Here is a 19515-nt window from a genome sequence, read left to right as displayed (position 1 = left end):
AACTGCCTTCTCCTCTTTCAATACCTCTAAGGGTTTTAGTTGGAGTGCCCCCCTTTCCAAGATGAGGAGCTGTCTATAAGTAGTTCTATCCTGTTTTTGTGCTATATTCATATTTTCAATTGCATGTCTAGGAATTGCCCACATGGGTATCTTGTTGTTTAGTTTATGTTGATATTTTTTCCAGACCCTCAGTAAAGCATTTCTTAAAATATGACTTTTAAAATTCTTGTCCAGTTTTTTGTTGAATAACAGGTAGGCGTGCCAACCATATACCAGATCATATCCCTCAATATTCAATATCCTATCATTAGTTAAATGAATCCAATCACTAATTAAAGACAGCACCAAAGAAAGAACGGAATGCTGACTAAGCCACAAAGCACAATTTCAAAGCTACGTGTGAATTGCACACAAATGCTCAAGTCACCAAGTGTTAATGAAAAATATTACAGGTAAGTAGAAATAGCTGGACACTCTGGGATCCTCCTATGCTGGTTTAATCTGAGCAGTTTTATGCATTTCACATAGTGGTTGTTGTTTTTAGTTGCTATTTTATTTGGTGTTTCTATTGGTTTTTGATAGATAGGTAGGTAGGTAGGTAGGTAGACAGACAGACAGACAAATAAATAAATAAATAAATAAATAAATAAATAAATAGAGAGAGGGGGGTAGGTAGGTAGATAGGTAGGTAGGTAGAGATTGATGAATGATAGATAAATGGATGGATGGATGGATGGATGGATGAAAGGAAGGAAGGATGGAAGGAAGGAAGGATGGATGGATGGATAGATATAGATATATAATCAAATGAGATAGATAGATAGATAGATAGATAGATAGATAGATAGATAGATGGATGGATGGATGGATGGATGGATGGATGGATGGATGGAAGGAAGGAAGGAAGGAAGGAAGGAAGGAAGGAAGGATGGATGGATGGATAGATATAGATATATAATCAAATGAGAAAGATAGATAGATAGATAGATAGATAGATAGATAGATAGATAGATAGATAGATAGATAATACATAGACAGACAGACATATTTAAATCAAGTGAGAAATCATTGTCTATTGCTCCTGAATTTACAAATATATTTGGATAAAACAGATTTCTCTATTCACATAAAATTTGCAACATATCCTACAGACAAACACACACAGAAATACAAATAGATTAGGCGGTGTTATGATAGGTATGAAAGTAAAATTTTAAAAATATATTGAAAAAACAGGCGGTGTTACATTTGATTAAATAAAAATCCAGCTTTGCAGTGTAAAAGTTGTGGGACTGACCAAGGACTCAAAATGGATGGAATTTCAAAACAATCAAAGAAAGCCACAACACTATTCAAATAGAAGGCTTTACAAGCAATGCAATAATGAGAAAAGTAATAATAACAATTGCAATTATAAAAAGTGACCAAAATTGTGTAGAATATAATATAATAATAAACAGCTTTGTGAAAAGAAGTATGGTGGTGGAAAGACTGGTTTACAGTGCTTTAAGTAAATTAGCTACTTATAAACAGTTTAGGGAAGAATTTAAAGATAAGGGAAAGAACACATACAGCAAGAATAAAATTTCAATAGCTTTGTTGGAGACCAAACCTTTTTTTTATCATTCTTTTTGATCAAAGAAAGAACGGAATGCTGATTAAGCCATAAAGCACAATTTCAAAGCTACGTGTGAATTGCATACAAATTCTCAAGTCACCAAGTGTTAATGAAAAATATTACAGGTAAGTAGAAATAGCTGGACACTCTGGGATCCTCCTATGCTGGTTTAATCTGAGCAGTTTTATGCATTTCACATAGTGGTTGTTGTTGTTTTTAGTTGCTATTTTGTGTTATGTTTCTATTGCTTTTTGATAGGTAGGTAGGTAGGTAGGTAGGTAGGTAGATAGATAGATAGATAGATAGATAGATAGATAGATAGATAGATAGATAGAGAGGGGGGGCAGGTAGGTAGATAGGTAGGTAGGTAGAGATTGATGAATGATAGATAAATGGATGGATGGATGGATGGATAGATAGATGGATGGATGGATGGATGGATGGATGGATGGATGGATGGATGGATGGAAGGAAGGAAGGAAGGAAGGATGGATATAGATATATAATCAAATGAGAAAGATAGATAGATAGATAGATAGATAGATAGATAGATAGATAGATAGAGAGGGGGGTAGGTAGGTAGATAGGTAGGTAGGTAGAGATTGATGAATGATAGATAAATGGATGGATGGATGGATGGATGGATAGATAGATAGATGGATGGATGGATGGATGGATGGATGGATGGATGGATGGAAGGAAGGAAGGAAGGAAGGAAGGAAGGAAGGATGGATATAGATATATAATCAAATGAGAAAGATAGATAGATAGATAGATAGATAGATAGATAGATAGATGGATGGATGGATGGATGGATGGATGGATGGATGGATGGATGGATGGATGGATTTAGATTTAGATTTAGATTTAGATTTAGATTTAGATTTGTTTATTTATAGGCCGCCCTTTTCCCTGAGGGGACTCAGGGCGGCTTACAATCAAAAAAGGAAGGGGAGTGTGGGACAATACGAAAAAAAGAAATGTGCACAAAGTAAATTAGACAATAAAACTCAACATTCACTCAGCATTCGGGAGGGGCGAAATAAGATTATCCCCAGGCCTGACGGGTTAGCCAGTTCTTGGATGGATGGATGGATGGATGGATGGAAGGATGGATGGAAGGAAGGAAGGAAGGATGGATGGATGGATAGATATAGATATATAATCAAATGAAAAAGATAGATAGATAGATAGATAGATAGATAGATAGATAGATAGATAGATAGATAGATAGATAATACATAGACAGACAGACATATTTAAATCAAGTGAGAAACCATTGTCTATTTCTCCTGAATTTACAAATATATTTGGATAAAACAGATTTCTCTATTCACATAAAATTTGCAACATATCCTACGGACACACAGACATAGAAACAAAAATAAATTAGAGGGTGTTAGGATAAGTATTAAAATGAAATCTTTTAAAAAATATTGGAAAAAACAGGCAATGTTACATTTGATTAAATAAAAATCCAGCTTTGCAGTGTAAAAGTTGTGGGACTGAGCAAGGACTCAAAAGGGATGGAATTTCAAAACAATCAAAGAAGGCAGCAACACTATTCAAATAGAATATAAATAAAATGGAAATATAGGCTTGTATGAGTTACATTGGGAAGCTACTCAGAGGCAGAGAAGGTTCTTGACGGGCTTCAGATTCACTTCCTCTCACTGTGTATCTTGCACAGTAATAGACAGCCGTGTCCTCTGGTTTGAGGCTGTTCATTTGCAGATACAGCTGGCTTTTGGCATTGTCCCTGGAGATGGTGAAGCGTCCCTTGACTTTGTCTGAGTAGTAAATGCTAGATGAGGTTGGATATATCAATGCCACCCATTCCGGTTCTTTTCCTGGAGCCTGTCTCACCCAGGTCATGGAGTAGCTGCTGAAGGTGAATCCAGAGGCTTGGCAGGAGAGACGGAGGGACTCCCCAGGTGTCCTCACTTCCCCTCCAGACTCCACCAACTGGACTTGAGATTGGACACCTAAAATGAGAGGAGTTTGAGTCAGCCCTCCTATATAAAAGAATTAAAGGGGAATAAGCTGAATAAGGTGGAAAAACATTACCTCTCAGGAGAGCAAGTAAGAACAACAGGTTTTGCCACAGAACCATTTTTGCTTCCTCTAATGAAGGGAGGGGAATTGATAGAAAAGGATTCAGGGAAGGGCTTAACTTTTGTGTAGCCTGAAAAAGGAAATCTTGTGGTTCTTTTAAAGGTCAAATTGTACCCTGATTTACATATTGCTTGGGTTAAAAGAGACTCTCAGGGAGTTCACTGTTTAAGATTTCTTTGCACAGATATTGCATGCAATATAATAATGACAAAAGTAATAACAATAATTGCAATTATAAAAAGTGACCAAAATTGTGTAGACTATAACATAATAATAAACAGCTTTGTGAAATGAAGGATGGATGGATGGATGGATGGATGGATGGATGGATGGATGGATGGATGGAAGGAAGGAAGGAAGGAAGGAAGGAAGGAAGGAAGGAAGGAAGGAAGGAAGGAAATTTAAAATTTAGAATGAGAATGAAAACAAACAGGTAAAATGATGTCGGTTTTTCTTCTGCAGCAAATATAAGTACATTTATAATATTAACTAAAGAGATCTCATGTTTTTCTATTATCCTTTTTTTTTCTAATCATCAAAACCTCAAATCATGACTGTGTGTTTTTCTGTTTCATGCAAATTTTATAAACAATTTTCTAACCAGAAATTTTAGTTTAGTCTTCTCTGACATTCCATTATCTTCACTTTCTATTGCTCTATTGTGAGTGGTGTTGAGTTTTTCCATTTATGGATATAATATCCTCCCTGCAGTTATCATACATAAAAGCAAAGTTTTATAAGTTTTATTCTAGTTGCTAGTCTATTACTCTAAAGAGAAAACTTTCAAAGCTTTCAATTTTAGCTTTATCCTCAAATTCTTCTTCTTTAGGATACTTATCTAATGCCAACTTTTAGAGCTTTTTTTCAATGTTCACCACACCTGGTAAAACATCCCTTTCCTTTCCTCCTCCTCCTCCTCCTCCTCCTCCTCCTCCTCCTCCTCCTCCTCCTCCTCCTCCTCCTCCTCCTCCTCCTCCTCCTCCTCCTCCTCCTCCTCCTCCTCCTCCTCTTTTCCTTCTCCTCCTCCACTTCATCAAAGATTTGAGCTACCTGGACAGTTTTTCTGATGACAAAACCAGAAATGATCCCTATCCTGGGAGGATTGTAGCCTCCTCTGAAGGACTTTCCTTCAGAGGTTTTCAGGGAACAATTAGAGAAATAACAACAGTCACACTTCCATAATTAGACAATATTTATTTAGAATTGATTCATTCCCTGGCTGATAAACCATGGAGTTTTCCATGTCAACATTGCCCCCTGGTGTCCAAAGTGAGGAGGGGACACATTTTTCTAATTCTCTGAGCAGATTCTTTAGGTCCAGATGTTTCCTCAATATGAGAATGGCGGTTTGGATATTTAGAAAGAATATTTTGTTGTTGTTTTTTTCTCATAAGGTTGATCACTTTGGAAACAGAGAAAGTAAAAGGGGTATTTTGACGTCATTTTCCTCAATATTCATTGGCTTCCAGTGTACTTTCTTCCAGAATAGCCAAGACAAAAGAATCTTTAAATCTCACTATATGCTGGTGAATCCTAATTAGCCAATCCAGGATCTGGGACTGAATCAAACTGAAGATCTGCTTTGAAGGTTTCTGCTTAGCTGCAGATTCTCTTCCTCTCGCAGTGTAGAGTTGTGCAGTAATAGACAGCCGTGTCCTATGGTTTGAGGCTGTTCATTTGCAGATAGAGCTGGCTTTTGGCATTGTCCCTGGAGATGGTGAAGCGTCCTTTGACTTTGTCTGAGTAGTAAACGCTAGATGACACTGAATGTATATCTGAAAGCCATTCCATTCCTTTGCCTGAGTCCTGCCTCACCCACTGCATTTGGTAGATACTGAAGGTGAATCCAGAGGTTTGGCAGGAGCGACGGAGGGACTCCCCACGTCTTCTCACATCCCCTCCAGACTCCACAAACTGGGCTTGTGACTGGACACCTAGAAAAAAGGGAGTTTCAGTGATATCTCTGTATACAAGGAGACCAAACTGAAGGAAATATTACAGGGAGAACATTACCTTGAAGGGCTGCCAGTAAGAAGACCAACTTTGGCCACAGAGTCATTCTTGCTCCCTCTAATGAACGGAGAGGAATCAACCGCAAAAGATTCAAGAAAATGTTCAGACTTTGTGTTACGGGAAACCACCTGGCTGCTTTAAAGGGGAAATTCTGCCCTTTAAATTTACATATTGGTTCAGATAAAAGAGTCCTTAAGGGCATTCACCTATAAATTTAGCTGCACACATGTGGGGTGAGGGGTTCTTATTTATTTTCCCAAAACCGATGAAATCATGGAATAATGTTTCAGAAAAGGCCATCCAGATCATATCTTCTAAACCTTCCCTAACATCCGATCTGATCTGTTCACCTCTGACTAAATATCTTCTAACCATCTGTTCTAAACTCAGACTTGGCTTCACTATGCAAGTTGTAGTTTCTTGAGGTGTTCAGTTTGAGATCCTTTTAGGGAACTCTTCCCAAGATGACTCGTTCCTTTTTCAAGTGTGAGTCTATGACAGATTGTATTATCTGGGGCGAGGTGTTCTAATTTATTTTCCCAAATCCAATGAAATCATGGAATAACGTTATAGAAAATTCCATCTGGGTCATGGATGCTAAACCATCCCTAATATCCCATCTGGTCTGTTCACTTCCAACTAAACAAGACTCTTACAGCCAGATTTTGAAAAGGTTTCCCTCTTCTCCCTTCACCCTAGCTTCCCTGGGACAAGGCTGAGAATGAGATGGGTGGCATACAAATTGAATAAATAGATAACACAGTTAGTGATCTAGTAGAAAGAGAACAAAAGTAATAATTTCACCTAAGGGATTTATTAAACTCATTCCAATTGTAAGGTGTAATTCACAGTTTCTACCTTATTCTTTGTCTGTGTAGTGAAACATGGTAGGTCAAACGAAGTAAATAAATGATAAGCAGATACACAGCAGAGGAAATACATGAAGGAATTGTGTAGGTGCATTGTGTATTGTGTATTGTGTATTGTGTATTCCTCAATTTACAACAGTCCATTTAGTGACTGTTCAAAGTTAAAATGGCTCTGTGGTTGAATGTCTATGGGGATTCTAAGTCTTCCAGGTCATGGTTCTCCCAAAGGTGCCTTTTCAAGAAGCAACTGGACGTTCTGGTTTTCCTTTGAAGACATTTCACTTCTCATCCAAGAAGCTTCTTCAGCTGTTCACCCAAGAGGAGCTGAAGACATTTCTTGGATGTGAAGTGAAATGTCTTCAAATAAAAATAAAAGAAGTCCAGTTGCATCTTGAAAAAGCATCTTTAGGATGGCTCTTTGGTTAAGGACACCGAGCTTGTCAGCTGGCAAGACAACAGGCCATGTTCGAGACCTGAGTGTCTCATAATGGGGCGAGCTCATGTTCCTTCCTTAGCTCCTGCCCACCTAACAGTTCAAAAGCATGAAATGTGTGAGTAGATAAATAGGTACCGCTTCAGTTGGATCATAGCAGTGTTCCATGTGCCTCAGCGTATAATCATGATGACCCTTGACCTTGAAATTTCTTCGGAGAATGCTGGTTCTTTTGTGAAAGAAATGGATTTGAGCCACACCTCTAGATTTAGACCCGACTGGATAATGCAAACTTTTCAATTGATATTTACATTATATTCAAGAGGAGGTGGCTCTTTTAAAAATAGATATATGATGGATAAATGGATGGAGGGATGGGTAGGTGAATGAATGACAGAGATAGATAGACAGACCGGCAGACAGACAGACCGGCAGACAGACAGACAGATAGACAGACCCATATAAGTCTACTGAGAAGCCATTGCCTACTGCTCTTTAACTAACAAATACAGGTGAAACTCGAAAAATTAGAATATTGTGCAAAAGTTCATTTATTTCAGTAATACAACTTAAAAGGTAAAACTAATATATGAGATAGACTCATTACATGCAAAGCAAGACAGTTCAAGCCGTTATTTGTCATAATTATGATGATTATGGCATACAGCTCATGAAAACCCCAAATCCACAATCTCAGAAAATTAGAATATTACATGCAATCAATAAAACAAGGATTGTACATGGAACAATCTCGGACCTCTGAATAGTATAAGCATGCATATGTACTCAGTACTTGGTTTGGGCCCCTTTTTCAGTAATTACAGCCTCAATGCGACGTGGCATGGAAGCTATCAGCCTTGGCACTGCTGAAGTGTTATGGAAAACCAGGATGCTTCAATAGTGTCCTTCAGCTCTTCTGCATTGTTCAGTCTCATGTCTCTCATCTTTCTCTTGGCAATGCCCCATAGATTCTCTATGGGAATCATTAGGTCAGGCGAGTTGGCTGGCCATTCAAGCACAGTAATCCCTTGGTCATTGAACAAGGTTTTGGTGCTTTTGGCAGTGTGGACAGGTGTTAAGTCCTGCCGGAAAATGAAGTCAGCATCCCCATAAAGCTCATCTACAGAAGGAAGCATGAAGTGCTCCAAAATCTTCTGGTAAACGGCTGCATTGACCCTGGACTTAATGAAGCACAGTGGACCAACACCAGCAGATGACATGGCTCCCCAAATCAATAGAGACTGTGGAAACCTCACACTGGACTTTAAGCATCTTGCAGTGTGTGCCTCTCCATTCTTCCTACGTACTCTGGGTCCTTGGTTACCAAATGAGATGCAAAAGTTGCTCTCATCAGAAAAGAGGACTTTGAACCACTAAGCAACAGACCAGGTCTGTGTTTCTTTATCCCAGGTAAGACACTTCTGATGTTGTTTGTTGTTCAGGAGCGTCTTGACAAGTGGAATATGACATTTGAAGCCCATGTCCAGGATCCGTCTGTGTGTGGTGGCCCTTGCTGCACTGACTCCAGCCTCAGTCCACTCCTTGTGAAAGTCCCCAACACTTTGGAATGGCCTTTTCCTGACAATCCTCTCCAGGCTGAAGCCATCCCTGCTGCTTGTGCACCTTTTTCTTCCACACTTTTCCCTTCCACATAACTTTCTATTAATGTGCTTTGATACAGCACTTTGGGAACATCCAACTTCTTTTGCAATTACCTTTTGATGCTTTCCCTTCTTATAGAGGGTGTCTGCACAACTGTCAGGTCAGCAGTCTTTCCCATGATTGTGATTCCTTCCGAACCAGACTGAGAGACCATTTAATAGCCCAGGAACCTTTGCAGGTGTTAGGGCTTAATTAGCTGATTAAAGCGGGACACTTTGAGTCTAGAATATTGCACCTTTTCACAATATTCTAATTTTCTGAGATTGTGGATTTGGGGATTTCAGGAGCTGTAAGCCATAATCATCACAATGATGACAAATCACAGCTTGAAGTATCTTGCTTGGCATGTAATGAGTCTATCTCATGTGTTAGTTTCACCTTTTAAGTTGCATTACTGAAATAAATGAACTTTTGCATGATATTCTAATTTTTGGAGTTTCAACTGTATGTTTGGATAAAAGAGATTACTCTACTCACGTAATAATTTTTAACATACCCTACAGACAAACACACACAGAAACACAGATAGATTAGGGGGCTGTCATGATAGATGATAAAAGAAACATTTTTAATTATTGGGAAAGTGAGCAGGGTTACCGTGGATTAAACAAAAATCTAGCTTTGCAGTGTGGAAGTTGTGGAACTGATCAAAGAGCCAAAGGGATGGAATTTCAAAACAATAAAAGAGGACAGACACAAAATTCAAATAGAACAATAATAAAACCCAAATACAGACTTGTATTTGGAGAGCTGCACAGAGGCAGAGAAAGTTCTTGACGGGATTCGGATTCACTTCCTCTCACTGTGGCTCCTACACAGTAATAAACTGCCGTGTCCTCTGGTTTCAGGTTGTTCATTTGCAGATACAGCTGGCTTTTGGCATTGTCCCTGGAGATGGTGAAGCGGCCCTTGACTTTGTCTATATACCAAATTGTACTTGATGCTGGATTCATCTCTCCAATCCATTCTAGTCCTTTCCCTTGAGCCTGTCTCACCCATTGCATCCAATAGCTGTTGATGGTGAATCCAGAGGCTTGGGAGGAGAGACTGAGGGACTCCTCAGGTCTTCTCACATCCCCTCCAGACTCCACCAACTGGACTTGAGACTTGGCACCTAAAAAGAAAGATGTATCAATAATCTCTCCTGTATAAAATAATTAAAATGGAAAGAAGCAGAATGGGGGTGGGGCAATTACCATGGAGGACTGCCAGTAAGGACACCAAGTTCAGCCACAGAAGCATTTTTTTCTCTGTGCAATGAATGGTGGGGAGTTGATCAGAAAGGATTCAGGAAAGCTTAGAAACTTTGTTTTGGTGGGTGTCGCCTGAAAAGGAAAACCGATTGGCTCTTTTAAAGAGGAAATTGTGACTTGATTTACATAATGTTTGTGATAAAAGAACTCACCAATCCATTTGCTTTCCAGTTTTCTTGCATGCTCCCTACAGTGGTGATTTAACTTTATAACTTTTCAGTTTTAAGAAAAGTGAAAGCAACCTTTTAGTTAGTGTTTGTTTGAATCACAAAAGTGATTCCAGGGGACAAATGATGAACAAACACTTAGAACAGTTGAGAGAGGCTTGTTAAAAAACATGAAAACAGTTGAACATCTAAGTTCAGGAACATTTTATACATATTTCGGCTTTAATATGGACTTTTGAAGAATCCCCAAAAGAACTGAATGCAGACAAAGATCATTTTTTGTTCTAGATATTTTATATAGTGTTATTTTTATCAGTTGTTACTTCTCCATCCATAATTTTCCTTGCACCTACACTATATTTCCAAAAGTATTCGCTCACCTGCCTTTACTCACATATGAGGTTATTGTAAGTAACATCCCATTCCTAATCCATAGGGTTCAATATGACGTCGGTCCACTCTTTGCAGCTATAACAGCTTCAACTCTTCTGGGAAGGCTGTCCACAAGGTTCAGGAGTGTGTTGATGGGGATTTTTGACCATTCTTCCAGAAGCGCATTTGTGTGATTGCACACTGATGTTGGAGGAGTTTACGTGGCCTACAACTTCGTGGCTGAGTTGCTGTCGTTTCCAAACACTTCCACGTTCTTATAATACAGCTGACAGTTGACTGTGGAATATTTAGGAGGGAGGAAATATCACAACTGGATTTGTTGCACAGGTGGCATCTTCCCACAGTTCCACCCTGGAATTCACTGACCTCCTGAGAGCGTCCCATTCTTTCACCAATGTGTGTCAAAATAGTCTGCATGACTAGGTACTTGATTTCATACACCTGTGGCCATGGGAGTGATTGGAACACCTGATTCTGATTATTTGCATGTGTGAGCGAATACTTTTGGCAATAGAGTGTATATTACAAACATGATTTTCATGGCACATGAAATACAGAAATACATGCTCACAAATACTAGTGAATGCAAGTCAAGAGTGGAATGCCTTATCATTATGTCCCAAAACTGCTTTTCAAAAGACAACTCGACTTGATTTTTCCCTTGAGAACTTTTCACTTCAAAGAAGCTTCCAAGAAGGATGAGAAGTGAAATGTTTTAAGGAAATTAACCCAAGAAAGTCCAATTGCGTTTGGAAAAGAATCTTTGGGACAACCATGACCTTGATGATTGAGAATCTAGGACTCCTTCTCAGCTGTTCTTCTCAGCTGTTTTTTTTTGCAGCCCTAGACAGGTGACTCCCCCCTCAGGACAAAGCAAAGTTGTTTGAAGCTATGAGTAATACGAGCGGGTCCCACCCCTGAGAGATTTTTGCTTTTTTTACTATCTTAAACACCAGCCTCATTTGTCCTAGAGGCTTCTTTGTTTAAACGCACTTCAAAATGGCGATTTTTCTCCTTTGGTGACTGATAGGGGATGTACTTAGCTGGCTCTACCTTCCTGCAGATCATTCCTTATTAATTATCCAAAATCTATAAACAAAATATTTTTTTGGGAAACAGAGGGGAGCGAGAGCGCTGTTTATTTGTTTATTTATAATGGCTCTCAGGTTAAAGCCGAAGCGTTTCTCTACGAATGTGCTTAAAGAATCTGCTATGAAATCACTTCCCTTGTCTCCTACGCCCTCTACTGGAGAATTCTTAAGACAGGAATTTCTCTTTCAAATGCTTAATGACTTTAAACAGGAAATTAAAGAATTTGTATTGGAGCTATATGATAATTTAGAGACTAAGATTGCCCAAATGAAGGCAAATACGTTTGTAGCCATGTCTGCTCTGACAGATTATACCGCTGAAATGGAGAATAAATTGGAAAGTTTGGAGGAGGCTAATTCTAATTTGACTACTAATATCCAAACATTACAACAAAAAATTAGAGATATTCAAGAACAGCTCGTTATGATAAATTTTAACAAGAAGGCATTTGCAATAAGAGTCAGAGGATTGCGCGAAAAGGAGCGAGAGAATTTGAAACAGACCTTTGTTGAGGCCTTCAGCCATGCGGTTGGAAGCCCGGGATTTAATTTTGATTGGCAGATTCGGAAAATCTATCACCAGAATTCATTGGTAGTGGAACAGCGACAGCTCCCGAGGGACATAATTATATATTTCTCCACAAAAGAATCCAGAAATGCGATCATACAAAAGTTTTACAATAACAGGTTGCGAGTTGATGGGCAGGATTTGATTGTCTTCAAAGAAATACCATCCCAGATGTTAAAAGCAAGAAGAGACTATACTTTCTTAACTAAAGAGCTTAGAAACCACCAGATACAGTATAAATGGGAAGCACCAGCCGGCATTACGGTCACATTTGAGAATCAAAGATTTCGTCTTAATTCTGTTTTGGAGGCTCGAGATTTCTACTATAAGACTTTGAAGGCGGGACTTCCTGATTCACTTGGAAAAGAGGAAAGACAAGCCGAAGGAGAAGACAAGCAGCAGACCACATGGCTGCAAGATGGAGGGGGTAGCTCTCCCTCTCTCGAGAAGCAGAAGAGCGGAGATCGAGGATTTAGACATTCCAAAATATTCGTCAAAGTTGTGGATTGAATGGGGGTTTGCGATCTCTCTCCGGTAGAAAAAGCGGAATTGGATATTGGTGGTGTGATATTGGGACTGAATTATGTGGATGCTGAATGCATATTTCACGGGACTTGTATGTCTGAACTTTAATTTAAATTGTCCAGGACTCTAAAGTGAAGAGAGTGGAGATGGTAACTTTACTGAACTTTGGTTTGGGAGGAGGGAGCCGGGTAACGCGGGATAGGTGGAGGGGGAGTGAAAGCCTGATCAGAGTATTTCGAGTTAAACGGTAAACTGACTCTTGTGTGAATTATTGTTCGAAAATAAGGTTAAGAAAGATTATTTGGAGGGACTATGGGAAATAGTGGTAAATATCAGAGAAGCAAGGGACGAGGGTAAAATGCATGCGGAATGATTTACGTTGTTTAAATCCTATTAGAATGGAAAGCTTGATGAGATTATTTTAAGATAGAATGCAAACTGATTCTTGTGTAAAGTAATATTTGAATATGTGGAATGATCCACGCTGCTTAAATTTTACTAGAAGGGAAAGTTTGGTGAGATTATTTTGAGCTAGATTGTAAACTGATGTCTGCACAAATTTGTATAAATTTTTATTTGAATATAAGGTTAAGGAAGATGAACTGGAGAGTCTACAGGAGGTTGGGGTAAATAACAAAGAAGCAAGAGACGAGAATAAAATACATATAGAATGATTTATACTGTTTAAACATAAATAAAGATGGGGGGCTGAGCTTAATACAAAGAGTTCTTTTTTTCTTTTTTTCCCTTTTTTTTCTTTTCTTTTCCTTTTTATAATTTGTAATTTCTTTTTATCTATTTTTTTATATTACTTTTATTTTGAATTCATACGATCATAAGATACTTTAGAAGGGGTTTGACAGAGGGCAGTGCCAGGTGTGGGCCCGGGGAAGTCGGGGGGACTAGGGATGGGGATCTATGGGGGGTGGGTGGGTGGGTGCTAATATAGTTTCAATAAGAAGAAGAATGCACTTGTATACGGTTGTTCTTTCTTTTTTTCTTTTCTTTCTTTATATTTTTTTCCTTGGTTTATTTTATTTTTTATTTTTTATCATATTATAGTTCAATATTAATAAATAAGAGTTGAATAAAGGAACACACCAAGGGGAGAGGTAGAGGGAAAGAAGAGGGAGGAGTAAGGAAGGAGTAAGGGGAATGTAAGGAGGGTGTAAGGGGAATGCTAGGAGGAAGGGGAGAAAGGAAGGTTTGAGGGGAAAGGGAAGTAGGGAAGGGGAGTGTTAGAGGGAGGAAAGGAAAGTTGGAGGGGGAAGATGGGGTGTATGGAGGATGGAAGTGTCAGGTGGGGTTGTGAATGATGATGAGTTGTGTTTTCTTTTTTATTTTATTTTATTTCTTTTCTTATAGCAAATATCCAGTATATAAGTGACTGTAAAATGGAATGTGAAAATGAATAAAATATATATTTAAAGATGATTGAGAATCTCAATAGATAATTTATTATTATGGTTCTTTATACAGTGTGCCAGATGTTTGCAGTGGATTTAGCGTTTTTATCGGATGAGAAGTAAAATGTCTTCGAATAAAAATTTTTAAAAGTCTAGTTGCATCTTGAAAAAGCAACTAGGTTGATGGTCCTGGGGGACTTTAATTTGCCGTCGCTCAGTGAAAACTCTGATGGGGCGCAGGAGTTCATGGCTTCCATGACAGCCATGGGCTTGACCCAAGTAATCCGGGGCCCAACCCATTCGGCGGGTCACATGCTCGACCTCGTATTCCTCTCGGAGCAGTGGATTGGTGATCTTGGTCTGAGGGGTAACGACATCATACCCCTGTCGTGGTCAGACCACTTCCTACTGAGGCTCGACTTCCGGAGACCAAACCCCCACTGTAGGGAGGAGGAACCGACCAGGTGGTTCCGCCCCAGGCGACTTATGGAACCGTTAAGGTTCCAGACGGAGCTTGGGGTTATTCCTGATACTTTCGCCCACAGTCCGGTAGAGACTCTGGTTGCTGCTTGGCACTCGGCAGCATCGGAGGCCCTCGACCGGATTGCGCCACTATGGCCCCTCCGAGGCGGCGGATCCCGGAGACCTCCTTGGTTTACCGAGGAACTCCGGGAGATGAAGCGCCGGAGGAGATGCCTAGAGCACCGATGGAGGTCCGATAAGTCCGAATCAAACCGAGCAATGGTAACCACCAGCACCAAGGAATACACCAGGGCACTTAGGGCAGCGAAAAGATCTCACATAGCCACCTTGGTTGCGTCCGCTGAGTCCCGCCCAGCCGCCCTGTTTAGGATAACCCGCTCCCTACTAAATAAGAGGGAAGTGGGGGAACCCTTGCAGGGTAGAGCTGAGGATTATGCCCAATTCTTAGCGGACAAAATTGCTCGGTTTCGGTCGGACTTGGACTCCATCCCTGCAGTTCCAGCCGAGGCACAAGAGGATCAAGTAGACCATCTCTGGGTTGAGTTTCAGGATGTTGCCCCCGGGGATGTGGACAAGGCCATGAGGACTGTAAGTGCCTCCACCTGTGTACTGGACCAGTGTCCCTCATGGCTGGTTACTAACAGCAGTGGGGTGACACGAGGCTGGATCCAGGCGGTTGTTACCACCTCTCTTCGGGAGGGGAACTTCCCCGCCGCACTGAAAGCGGCGGTGGTGAGACCCCTCCTAAAGAAGCCATCTCTGGATCCAGCTGTTCTTAATAACTATCGCCCAGTCTCCAACCTTCCCTTCCTTGGGAAGGTTGTTGAGAAGGTGGTGGCCTTCCAGCTCCAGCGGTCCTTGGAGGAAGCAAACTATCTCGACCCCTTCCAGTCAGGCTTCAGACCCGGTTACAGCACAGAAACCGCTTTGGTCGCATTGACCGATGATCTTTGGAGAGCCAGAGATGGAGGACATCCCTCCATCCTGGTTCTCCTTGACCTCTCAGCGGCGTTCGATACCATCGACCATGGTATCCTTCTGCGACGACTGCGGGAGGTGGGAGTGGGAGGCACCGTGTTGCGGTGGTTCTCCTCCTACCTCTCGGACAGGTCGCAGTCGGTGTTAGTGGGGGGGCAGAGATCGTCCCCTAGGCCCCTAACATATGGGGTGCCTCAGGGTTCGATCTTATCCCCCCTACTATTCAACATCTACATGAAACCGCTGGGAGAGATCATCCAAAGGCACGGGATAAGATACTATCAATATGCGGACGATACCCAGTTGTATCTGTCCGCCCCGTGCCAACTCAATGAAGCGGAAGACGTGATGAACCGAGGCCTTGAGGCCGTTATGGACTGGATGAGGGCTAACAAGCTTGTACTCAACCCAGAAAAGACCGAGTGGCTGTTGTGCTTCCCTCCCAAAGATTCGACCAATATTCCATCACTCAGGCTGGGGGGTCAAATTTTACACCCCTCAGAGAGGGTTCGCAACTTGGGAGTCCTCCTGAATCCACAGCTATCCCTTGACCACCACCTGACGGCTGTGACCAGGGGGGCATTCGCCCAGGTTCGCCTGGTGCACCAGTTGCGACCCTACCTGAATCGGGAGGCTTTCACAACAGTCACTCGGGCCCTTGTGACCTCTAGGCTGGAATACTGCAATGTGCTCTACATGGGGCTGCCCTTGAAGAGCATCCGGCGACTTCAGCTAGTCCAGAACGCGGCCGCGCAAGTGATTGTGGGTGCACCTCGGTTCACCCACATAACACCTATCCTCCGTGAGCTGCGCTGGCTACCTGTCGATCTCCGGATGCGCTTCAAGGTGCTACTAGTCACCCATAAAGCCCTGCATGGTAGTGGATCTGCGTACTTGAGAGACCGCCTTCTGCCAATTACCTCCCTGCGACCAATTAGATCTCATAGATTGGGCCTCCTCCGAATTCCATCGGCCAGCCAGTGCCGGCTGGCAACTACAAGGAGGAGGGCCTTCTCAGTAGTAGCCCCGACCCTTTGGAACGAGCTCCCCGTGGAGATTCGTACCCTCACCACCGTCCAGGCCTTCCGCACAGCCCTTAAGAACTGGCTAGCCCGTCAGGCCTGGGGACAAAGATAGCCGCCCCTCCTGAATGATGAATGAATGTTGCTTATTATTTTTTACTATATGTGTCTACGTCATTGTTTGTATTCCCCTTCCTGATTTTTATGTGAGCTGCCCTGAGTCCCCTCAGGGAAAAGGGCGGCCTATAAATGTTAATAATAAAAATAAAAATAATTAAAATTTAATAAAAAATTTAAAAAGTCTAGTTGCATCTTGAAAAAGCAACTTTAGGAAGGCTTTTTGTTTAAGGACCCTGAGTTTGTCTACTGGAGATGGGACAGGCTATGTTTGAGACCTGAGTGTCTCAAAATGGAGTGAGCTCTTGTTTTTGCCTCAGTTCTTCCCCACCTAACAGTTCAAAAGCATGAAATTTAAGTAGATAAATAGGTACCACTTTGTTGGATGATAGCCATGTTCCATGTGCCTTACCATATAATCACGCTGACCACTTGACCTGGAAATTTCTTTGGACAATGCTGGCTCTGTTGGCAAAGAAATGAACTTGAGCACCACTTCTAGAGTGGGACAAAACCTTTCACTTTGTCTTTACATTAAAAACAAGAGGAGGTAGCTCTTTTTTAAAAAAAAATATGTGATGATGGATAGGTGGGTGGGTGGGTGGATGGATGGATGGATGGATGGATGGATGGATGGATGGATTAATGATAGAGATGATTGATTGATAGATAGATAGATAGATAGATAGATAGATAGATAGATAGATAGATAGATAGATAGATAGATAGATAGATAGACAGACAGACAGACAGACAGATAGAAAGAATGGAAAGAAAGAAAGAAAGAAAGAAAGAAAGAAAGAAAGAAAGAAAGAAAGAAAGAAAGAAAGAAAGAAAGAAAGAGGTCAAGGGAGAAGCCATTGTCTATTGCTCCTTAATTTACAAAATATCTTTGGATAAAAGAGATTTCTCTACTCACATAATAATTTTTTAACATATTCCACAGACAAGCACATACAGAAACACAGATAGATAAGGGGGCTGTCATATTAGTGTTAAGAGAAACTTTTTTTAATTATTGGGAAAGTGGGCAGGGTTACCTTGGATTAAATAAAAATCTACCTTTGCAGTGTGGAAGTTGTGGAACTGATCAAAGGGTCAAAAGGGATGGAACTTCAAAACAATAAAATAAGTCAGTAACACAATTCAAATAGAAGATAAATAAAACATAAATACAGTCTTGTGTCAATCATTTCAGAGAGCTGCTCAGAGGCAGAGAAAGTTTTTGACAGGCTTCAGATTCATTTCCTCTCACTGTGTGTGTCGCACAGTAATAGACAGCTGTGTCCTCTGGTTTCAGGTTGTTCAATTGCAGATACAGCTGGCTTTTGGCATTGTCCCTGGAGATGGTGAAGCGGCCCTTGACTTTGTCTATATACCGAATTGTACTTGATGCTGGATTTATCTCTCCAATCCATTCTAGTCCTTTCCCTGGAGCCTGCCTCACCCATTGCATCCAAGAGCTGCTGAAAGGTGAGTCCAGAGGCTTGGCAGGAGAGACGGAGAGACTCCCCAGGTCTTCTCACATCCCCTCCAGACTCCACCAACTGGACTTGAGACTTTGCATCTAAAAGAAAGTTGTATCAATAATCTCTACTATATAAAATAATTAAAATGGAAAGAAGCAGAATGGGGGGGAAACAATTACCATGGAGGACTGCCAGTAAGGACAGCAAGTTCAGCCACAGAAGCATTTTTGTTCTGTGCAATGAAGGGTGAGGAATTGATCAGAAAGGATTCAGGAAAGTGCACAAACTTTGTTTTTGTGGGTGTAGCCTGAAAAGGAAAACCAATTGGCTCTTTTTAAGTGTGAAATTGTGATTTGATTTGCATCTTGATTGAGATAAAAGAGTTCACCAGTGCATTCGCTTTTCAGTTTTCTTTCATGCTCCCTACAGTATTGATTTAACTTTATAACTTTTCAGTTTTAAGGAAAGTGAAAGTCAGCTTTAAGTTAGAGTTGGTTGAAACCACAAAAATGATTTAAGGAAAACAAATGATGAAAACGCATTAGGAACATTTGAGAGAGGCATGTTAAACAACATGAAAACAGTTGCACATCTAAGTTCAGGAAAGTGTTTATACATTTTCCCTTTTAATATGAACTTTTGAAGAATCCCGAAAAGAATTGAATGCAAACCAAGATCATTTTTTTGTTTTAGATGCTATTTTGTGTGGTGTTTCGGCCTTGGAGGAAGCTAGTTATCTTGACCCCTTCCAGTCCGGCTTCAGACCTGGTTACAGAACAGAAACCGCTTTGGTCGCATTGACCGATGATCTCTGGAGGGCCAGAGATGGAGGCCATGCGTCCATCCTGGTTCTCCCTGACCTCTCAGCGGCTTTCGATACCATCGACCATGGTATCCTTCTGCGACGACTGTGGGAGGTGGGGGTGAGAGGCACTGTTTTGCAGTGGTTCTCCTCCTACCTCTCTGACAGGTCGCAGTCGGTGTTGGTCGGGGGGCAGAGATCGTCCCTGAGGCCCCTAACATGCGGGGTGCCGCAGGGTTCGGTCTTATCCCTCCTACTATTTAACATATACATGAAACCGCTGGGCGAGATCATTCGGAGGCACAGGATAAAATACCACCAATATGCGGATGATACGCAACTGTATCTGTCCGCCCCGTGCCAACTCAATGAAGCGGTGACGTGATGAACCAGGGTCTTGAGGCCGTTAAGAACTGGATGAGCGCTAACAAACTGGTACTCAACCCGGACAAGACCGAGTGGCTGTTGTGTTTCCCTCCCAATAATTTGGCCAATGTTCTAACACTCAGGCTGGGGGGTCAAATTTTATAC

This window comes from Thamnophis sirtalis, unplaced genomic scaffold, assembly GCF_051295495.1.
Source record: "Thamnophis sirtalis isolate CommonGarterSnake01/CBP01778 unplaced genomic scaffold, rThaSir2_p1.2 scaffold_4, whole genome shotgun sequence".
NCBI classification, from domain to species: domain Eukaryota; kingdom Metazoa; phylum Chordata; class Lepidosauria; order Squamata; family Natricidae; genus Thamnophis; species Thamnophis sirtalis.
The sequence above is the reverse complement of the archived record's forward strand: the minus strand, read 5'-3'. Positions refer to the sequence as shown.